Below are 9,160 nucleotides of genomic sequence, written 5' to 3'. Positions count from 1 at the left end.
GGATAATGAGTGGGAGATAAATCAGTTGTTGTTTCCGAATGATACTGTACTGGTTGCAGACTCGCAAGAGAACCTTGGTCGATTAGTGACAGAGTTTGGGAGGGTAAGCGAGAGAAGGAAGTTGAGAGTTAATGTGGGTAAGAGTAAGGTTATGAGATGCACAAGAAAGGACGGTGGTGCTAGGCTGAACGTCATATTGAATGGAGAGTTACTCGAGAAAGTATATCAGTTAAAGTACTTGGGGTTTGTTGTTGCAGCAAATTGTGGAGTGGAAGCAGATGTATGTCAGAGAGTGAATGAAGGATGTAAAGTGTTGGGGGCAGTTGGGGGCAGTGAAGGGAGTGGTAAAGAATAGAGGGTTAGAAGTAAGAGAAAGTGATTATACCAACTGTGATGTATGGAGTGGAATTGTGGGGAATGAAGGTGACAGAGACACAGAAATTGAATGTGTTTGAGATGAAGTGTCTGAGGAGTATGGCTTGTGTATCTCAATTGGATAGGGTTAGGAACGAGGTAGCGAGGGTGAGAACGGATGTACAAAATGATTTAGCAGCTAGAGTGGATAAGAATATGGTGAGGTGGTTTGGCCATGTAGAGAGAATGGAAAGTGTCTGTCTGCTGAAGAAGGTGATGAATGCAAGAGTTGATGGGAGAAGTATAAGAGGAAGGCCAAGGTAAGGGTGGATGGATGGAGTGAAGAAAGCTCTGGATGATAAAAGTATAAATATGAGAAGCAAAAGAGTGTGGGTATATATATATATATATATATATATATATATATATATATATATATATATATATATATATATATGTATAATATATATATGTATATATATACATATATATATATATATATATATATATATATATGTGTGTGTGTGTGTGTGTGTGTGTGTGTGTGTGTGTTAGTATGTATATGACAAATTCGGAGATCATTTGTATTTTTCCTAACCATACAAACCTTAGCTATTTACATAGGGTATTACTTTCGGCGTAGCTGAAAATGACGAGCCATTAGATTTTTAACGAGGGTTAACTACCCCCACGCTAGTTAGCAAGGGGGTAGGGGAAGGGGTAGCTTGCTACCCCTCCCCCCCACACACCGGTGAATTGTCTCACTTCACTTAGAGGTAGGACTTGTCTTGGGGGACAGGGCTGGCGGGCAAATATGTGTAAATAGCTAAGGTTTGTATGGTTAGGAAAAATACAAATTATCTCCGAATTTGTCATTTGTTCCGTAACTGAAATACAAACCACGCTATTTACATAGGGTGAATTACCCCTTAGGAAGGGTGGAAAGTCCCCAGCCTTACTGGCTTTGGCTTTACCCGGGGACTCAGAATCCGAATGAGCAGCACTCGAGAAAAAGAGTCCCTGCACCTCATAAGTTCCTTGCTCTGCAAGGAACGTGCGGCCTACATAAGCTTGTGTGTGGAAGAATAGAGTGTGACTCGTCCTAGGAAGTTGACCTGAAGTCCTTTAGATGGAATTCTAGGCTAGGACGTCCCAATACCATCTCGTCAGGGTATGGGGGACACGACAGTATTAACTTAATACAAGGAACACAAGGGAGCATGGTTTACCTGCAGAGGTTGAGGTCAGCTATGCAGAGACCAGGATGCTGCTTTCCCCAAGAGAGGGGAGGATGAAGAAAGAAGTAAGGGCCAGACATACTCTTTCATTCACGCAGACTGAGACCGGGTAACAATGCTCTCAACCTTCTGCTATCTGTCCAATAAGGAGCCTGAGGTTAGACCAGCTGTTGTGCAGCCACCACGGGGCCGATAGAAAAAGTATCGAGGCTCCTGTGGGTCACGTCCTGCAGGTAGTGGGCTGTGAAGATCGTTTGACGCTTCCAGACCCCAGCTTGTAGCACCTGCGTCACAGAGAAGTATCTCTTAAAGGCCAGGGACGTAGCGATGCCCCTGACGTCGTGTGCTCTAGGGCGACGTAACGGAGGAGGGTCAGGATTCAAGGCGTGAAGGATAACCCTTCGAATCCAGGCCGAGATGGTGTTCTTGGTGACCCTCCTCTTAGTCCTTCCCGTGCTTACGAACAACGCCTGCACGCGGGGACAAACTGCAGCTTTTCTCTTCAAGTAACGCCTCAGACTCCTCACTGGGCATAATAGCAGATGGTCTGGGTCACTTGTTACAGAACGGAGACTCGTGACCCCGAAGGAGTCGAACCGTAGGTCCGGCACTCCAGGGTTCTGAGTCTTGGCAACAAACTCAGGGACGAACCTGAACGTTACTTCCCCCCATCCCCTTGAATGGGCGATGTCGTATGAGAGACCATGAAGTTCACTAACTCGTTTGGCCGAGGCCAACGCGAGTAGGAAAGCCGTCTTCCAAGTCAGGTGGTGATCAGAGGCCTGGCGTGATGGTTTGAAGGGGGGGTCTCTTCACTCTTCCACCGAGTGGTGGAGGGGAAGAGCTATACGGGACTCCCACATGATCTCAAAATACCTCCTCTGTTGTAAACGAGGAGGTGGGAGGAGTTTGTTCCCGGCAGAAGAACGGCTGGAGGAGGCGAGTTCCGAGAGCTGGGCTTCGACCTTACCTCTGGCACTCTTCACCCCCTGGGACCAAGGCAAAGCTGCACTGGCCCTTGGGGGTTTCTGGGTACCATAGACTTGGTCTAAGACCGTATCTTTGCCTTCGCGAGGGGCGATCTCCGGGTCCTTGAACCTGTTGAGTTGCCTCATCAGATTCAAGACCTGTCAGAAGGCATGCTCCGACTCGCGCTGCTCTCCTCCCTGTGGACTAGCAGCTAAGTCTCCTGTCCCCAAAGGCTCTTCTTGGGGAGACACGTGGACGCTCTCCCGGGGTCTGGTTGGCTCTGGTCGGATCCGTGAAGACGACTTAGGAATCGTCTTTGAGTCCTTGGGTTCCCTCCTGGGTGGGATACAGGACTCCAGCAAAGAGGTCTGGAAGGTACCTTCCACACGAGACGTTTCTCTTCCTCGAAGTGGGGTTCCTCTCATTGATGCCGTGGGAAAGGCCCTCCCCTCGCTGGACTCTCCTGAGGACGGAAAAGCTTCGTCACAGGAGAAGGAGAAAACGACTGCGAAGGGGATGGAGCCTTCCTGCCGGACCTATTAGGAGCCAACTTCTACCTGGGAGAAGTCACCACGAAATCCACTCCTCTCCTTCTCTTCAGCGGGGGCCAGTCTGTCTTTGGTTTGAGTCCCAGATCAGCGAGGGCCGGCTTCACAGCCTGCACCACCACTTTCATCAGGTGACCAAACCAAGACTGACGGGTGACCGACGCAGTGTCAGTAATCCCCGCTGGAGGGAAGGGGATCTCCTGATCCTTCGGAGTGGACGCAACGGGGCCTGCCTGAAATGAAGAAAGGGATGAATGTTGCCTGGACCTCTCCGGTGACTCTTCCTGGTCCTGGATGAGAGCCCTGCGCTTGCGCAGTGGCGATCCTGATGGCGATCTGGAAGTGCGCGTCCCTGTCGGAAGCACGCGCTGCGGATCCCGGCGAGAATGGGGGTCGCGCTGGCGCTCGCACGATGGAGCATTCGGAGGGTTGCGCGGGGTGACTGCTGGAGCGCGGGAGCGCAGGCGCGCAGTTGCGCAGAGATATATGCGCGCATTCGCGCGCACGCGAGTGGGCGTGCGGGCGCGCGGGCACGCTGGCGAGTGGGCGCGAGGGCGCGCTGGCGAGGGGGCGTGTTGGCGCGCAGGTGAAGGTGCGTGCGAGCGCGCAGGTGAATGAGCGCGCGAGGGTAGAGGAGATCGCTGTCAGTCTGGAGAACGATGGTGCGCAGGAGATCGATGGCGCACTGGAGATCGATGGCGCATGGGCGAGCGATGGCAAGTTGGCGAGCGATGGCGAGTTGGCGAGCGATGGCGAGTTGGCGAGCGATGGCGAGTTGGAGAGCAATGGCGCATTGGCGCGTGATGGCGCGTTGGGGAACGATGGCACGCAGTGCGCACAGGTGACCAACCGCGCGCAGGTGATTTAGCGCGTGTGCGCGTCGGAGACCTGTGACGATCCGAGGCATGAGCGCGCTGGCGCGTTGGCGAGCGCTTGCGCACAGGCGAAGGATCCCGCGGGAGATCGTTGGCGTGCAGGAGGGTGTCGATGAGCAGTTAGCTGGGGCGCAGGATCAGATGGCGAGGAAGTGCGCAAGGGCGAACGCTTGCGGTCGGGCTCAGAAGAAGACTCGTGGGCGCGCGAGCGCACAGGAACTCTTGAAGTCTGTTGCGCAGGCGAAGATGGGCGCACAGGTGCGCAAGGGCGAGGCGAAGGAGTAAGGTCCTTGCCTGCGTCCAGATCCGAAGATCTAGGGCGCGTTGGTGTGCGTAGGCGCGCAGGGCTCGCATCAGGAACAAGGTGCGCAGGTGCGCGCTGGCAAGCAGGAGATCGTGGGCGCTCAGGAGACTGATGGCGCGCATGGCGCGCAGTAGGAACAGAAGGGCGCTGACAGCTAGCAGGAGAGCGCTGGCGAGCAGGAGAGCACTGGCGAGCAGGAAAGCGCTGGCGAGGCGAGTCTGAAGGCTGCAGCTCTGGAGAGCACATGTGCGCTACTGCGCGCGAACGCGCAGGGGAACCCTGACGCGCAAGGGATTTACCCACACCGTGGGATACGTCCCTTTGCCCCGAAGGGACCGGTGCCTGTCGGATGACGGGATGAGAAGGCGCCTGCTGCGCATCTGCATCCAGGGGCGATGGCAGGCCGGAAGGACTGGAAGGTCTGGCAGGCGTAGGAGATCATGAGCGATCTGCGGAGAGGTCCAAGGACTTGGCTGCGACGGTCTGCTCCCGACGAGAAGAATCCTCTGCAGGGGAAGGCGGCGGTGTAGAAGACCCGAAGAGGCGCCTCCTAACTCCTTTGTAGGGAGAAGGAAGGCCCCTACGGCGAAGAGGAGGACGAACCTTACGGCGAAGGCGACCTCGAGGCAGGGCATCCACATCGTCGGACCTCCGAAGAGGAGTCTCTGTCAGTGCGCTCCCCCGAGGAGGACACGCACCCGCAGGAGAGACCGTGGGACTCAACTTTCCCCTCGAAGGATGTTCGGAGGGGGAGGCTGAGCCTTCAGCAACATCTGCAACAGCAGCAGCAGCAGCAGCAGAAGTTTGACCAGATCCGTCGGAAGCCTCTGCCACAACAACGTCGACAATATACAGAGGGTCTACCTCTGCTATTACCGGCGATTGCTTGACAGCTGCCCCCAACTGGATCAGGTCAAACAGGGCTTCCTTGGAGGGCAAGCCCTTAAGCCCCAAGGAAGCCCAAAGCTGAAAGAGATCATCATTAGATGCAGCATGGTCATCATCGTAATGAGAATCAATATCCTCCCCCAGAGGAGGGGGGGGGAGCTGCCTCACTATGGGAGGCAACGCCCTCTCCCGCACCCCGAGGTCGGGAAACAGAACAATGGCCTACGCTACCACTCGACGGCCTCTCACGAGAGACCGACCGAGTGGGAGCTTCGGAGGAGGTTCGGGCGGCGGAAGAAGAGTCCTTGGAGCCTTCCTTCTTCAAGGAAGCCCTTGAAGGAGAAAGGTCTCTCTTGGACAAACCTCTCCCACTGAGAGGTAGACCACTCCCTGCACTCACTACAAGATAAGTCTCTATCACACCGTTGACCTCGACACTACGGGCAAAGGGTGTGAGGATCCATCTCGACCGCCGACATGAAAGTTCCACAGGGGCGGCCAGGGAGTCCAGGGCACTTGCACATAATTGCGATGAAGGTAGAGGCCAACTTCCAAAAACACAAAGCTGAAGAAAAAGAAAACACCGATTCAGGTTGTCAAAAGCAAGGACGAAAGACAGACACGTCTGCTCATCGTCTGAGCCAAAAGTGAAGTGAGACAATTCACCTGTGGTGGTAGCAAGCTACCCCTTCCCCTGCCCCCTTACTAACTAGCGCAGGGGTATTTAACCCTCGTTAAAAATCTAATGGCTCGTCATTTTCAGCTACGCCGAAAGTAATACCCTATGTAAATAGCGTGGTTTGTATTTCGGTTACAGAACAAATATTTATTATAGCCACAGAAGGAAAAGTGAAGAGACTTTACTGAAGTCAGTACTTTCGTCCATTAGGGACATCAACACACTCGAACAGGAGAATACATACACAAACACATCGTATTTATACAGAAGGGGATCCCACAACTGTCAGTTTTTAATTTATACAGAAGGGGATCTCAAACCTGTCAGTTTATAATTTATACAGGAGAAGGGGATCCCACAGCTGTCAGTTTATAATTTATACAGGAGAAGGGGATCCACAGCTGTCGGTTTCTAATTTATACAGGAGAAGGGGATCCCACAGCTGTCAGTTTCTAATTTATACAGGAGAAGGGGATCCCAGAGCTGTCAGTTTCTAATTTATACAAGAGAAAGGGATCCCAGAGCTGTCAGTTTCTAATTTATACAGAAGAAGAGGATCCCACCCCTATCAGTTTCTAATTCATACAGAAAAAGGGATCCCACAGCTGGCAGTTTCTAATTTATACAGGATAAGGGGATCCCACAGCTGTCAGTTTATAATTTATACAGGGGACGGGGATCCCACAGATGTCAGTTTCTAATTTATACAGGAGAGAGGGATCTCACAGCTGTCAGTTTCTAGTTTATACAGGATAAGGGGATCCCACAGCTGTCAGTTTCTAATTTATAAAAGAGAAAAGGACCCCACAGCTGTCAGTTTCTAATTTATACAGGAGAAAGGGATGCCACAGCTGTGTTTCTAATTTATACAAGAGAAGGGGATCCCACAGCTATCAGTTTCTTATTTATACAGGAGAAGGGGATCCCACAGCAGCCAGTTTCTAATTTATACAGGAGAAAGGGATCTCGCAGCTGTCAGTTTCTAATTTATACAAGAGAAAGGGATCCCACAGCTGTCAGTTTCTAATTTATACAGAAGGGGATCCCACAGCTGTCAGTTTATAATTTATACAGGAGAATGGGATCCCACAGCAGCCAGTTTCTAATTTATACAGAAGAAGGGGATCCCACAGCTGTCAGTTTCTAATTCATACAGGAGAAGGGGATCGAACAGCTGTCAGTTTCTAATTTATACAGGATAAGGGGATCCCACAGCTGTCAGTTTCTAATTTATAAAAGAGAAAGGGACCCCACAGCTGTCAGTTTCTAATTTATACAGGAGAAAGGGATGCCACAGCTGTGTTTCTAATTTATACAAGAGAAGGGGATCCCACAGCTATCAGTTTCTAATTTATACAGGAGAAGGGGATCCCACAGCAGCCAGTTTCTAATTTATACAGGAGAAAGGGATCTCGCAGCTGTCAGTTTCTAATTTATACAAGAAAAAGGGATCCCACAGCTGTCAGTTTCTAATTTATACAGGAGAAGGGGATCCCACAACTGTCAGTTTCTAATTTATACAGGAGAGGGGGATCCCACAGCTGTCAGTTTCTAATTTATACAGGAAAAAGGGATCCCAGAGCTGTTAGTTTATAATTTATACAGGAAAAGGGGATCCCACAGCTGTCAGTTTCTAATTTATACAGGAGAAGGGGATCAAACAGCTGTCAGTTTCTAATTTATACGCGAGAAAGGGATCCCACAGCTGTCAGTTTCTAATTTATACAGGAGAAAGGGATGCCACAGCTGTCAGTTTATAATTTATACAGGAGAAGGGGATCCCACAGCTGTCAGTTTCTAATATATACAGGAGAAGGGGATCCACAGCTGTCAGTTTATAATTTATACAAGAGAAGGGGATCCCACAGCTGTCAGTTTCTAATATATACAGGAGAAGAGGATCCCACAGCTGTCAATTTCAAATTTATATAAGAGAAAAGGATCCCACAGCTGTCAGTTTCTAATTTATACAAGAGAAAGTGATCCCACAGCTGTCAGTTTCTAATTTATACAGGAAAAGGGGATCCAAAGCTGTCAATTTACAATTTATACAGGAGAAAGGGATCCCACAGCTGTCAGTTTCACATTTATACAGGAGAAGGGGATCCCAGAGTTGTAAGTTTCTAATTTATACGGGAAAAGGGGATTCCACAGCTGTCAGTTTCTAATATATACAGGAGAAGGGGATCCCACAGCTGTCAGTTTCTAATTTATACAGAAGAAGGGAATTCCACAGTTGTCAGTTTCTAATATATACAGAAGAAGGAGATCCCTCAGCTGTCAGTTTCTAATTTATACAGGAGAAGGGGATTCCACAGCTGTCAGTTTCTAATTTATACAGGAGAAGGGAATTCCACAGTTGTCAGTTTTTAATTTATACAGAAGAAGGGGATCCCTCAGCTGTCAGTTTATAATCTATACAGGAGAAGGGGATCCCACAGCTGTCAGTTTCTAATTTATACATGAGAAGGGGATCCCACAACTGTCAGTTTCTAATGTATACAGGAGAAAGGGATCCCACAGCTGTTAGTTTTTAATTTATACAGGAAAAGGGGATCCCACAGCTGTCAGTTTCTAATTTATACAGGAAAAGGGGATCAAACAGCTGTCAGTTTCTAATTTATACGGGAGAAAGGGATGCCACAGCTGTCAGTTTCTAATTTATACGGGAGAAAGGGATCCCACAGCTGTCAGTTTCTAATTTATACAGGAGAAAGGGCTGCCAAAGCTATCAGTTTCTAATTTATACAGGAGAAGGGGATCCCACAGCTGTCAGTTTCTAATATATACAGGAGAAGGGGATCCACAGCTGTCAGTTTCTAATTTATACAGGAGAAGGGGATCCCACAGCTGTCAGTTTCTAATTTATACAACAGAAAGGGATCCCACAGCTGTCAGTTTCTAATATATACAGGAGAAGGGGATCCCACAGCTGTCAATTTCTAATTTATACGAGAGAAAAGGATCCCACAGCTGTCAGTTTCTAATTTATACAAGAGAAAATATCCCACAGCTGTCAGTTTCTAATTTATACAGGAGAAGGGAATCCACAGCTGTCAGTTTATAATTTATACAGGAGAAAGGGATCCCAAAGCTGTCAGTTTCCAATTTATACAGGAGAAGGGGATCCCACAGTTGTCAGTTTCTAATCTATACGGGAGAAGGGGATTCCACAGCTGTCAGTTTCTAATATATACAGGAGAAGGGGATCCCACAGCTGTCAGTTTCTAATTTATACAGGAAAAGGGGATTCCACAGCTGTAAGTTTCCAATTTATACAGGAGAAGGGGATTCCACAGTTGTCA

At 49.5% G+C, this 9,160-nt stretch overlaps 1 pseudogene; it reads left to right on the top strand.

Moving 5' to 3' along the window:
• LOC137641120 (carbohydrate sulfotransferase 3-like) overlaps positions 1–9,160 on the top strand; it is a 57,912-nt pseudogene that overhangs the window by 7,391 nt on the left and 41,361 nt on the right.

The sequence above is a fragment of the Palaemon carinicauda genome, chromosome 5 (genome assembly GCF_036898095.1).
Source record: "Palaemon carinicauda isolate YSFRI2023 chromosome 5, ASM3689809v2, whole genome shotgun sequence".
Taxonomy (NCBI): domain Eukaryota; kingdom Metazoa; phylum Arthropoda; class Malacostraca; order Decapoda; family Palaemonidae; genus Palaemon; species Palaemon carinicauda.
The sequence above is the reverse complement of the archived record's forward strand: the minus strand, read 5'-3'. Positions and strand labels throughout refer to the sequence as shown.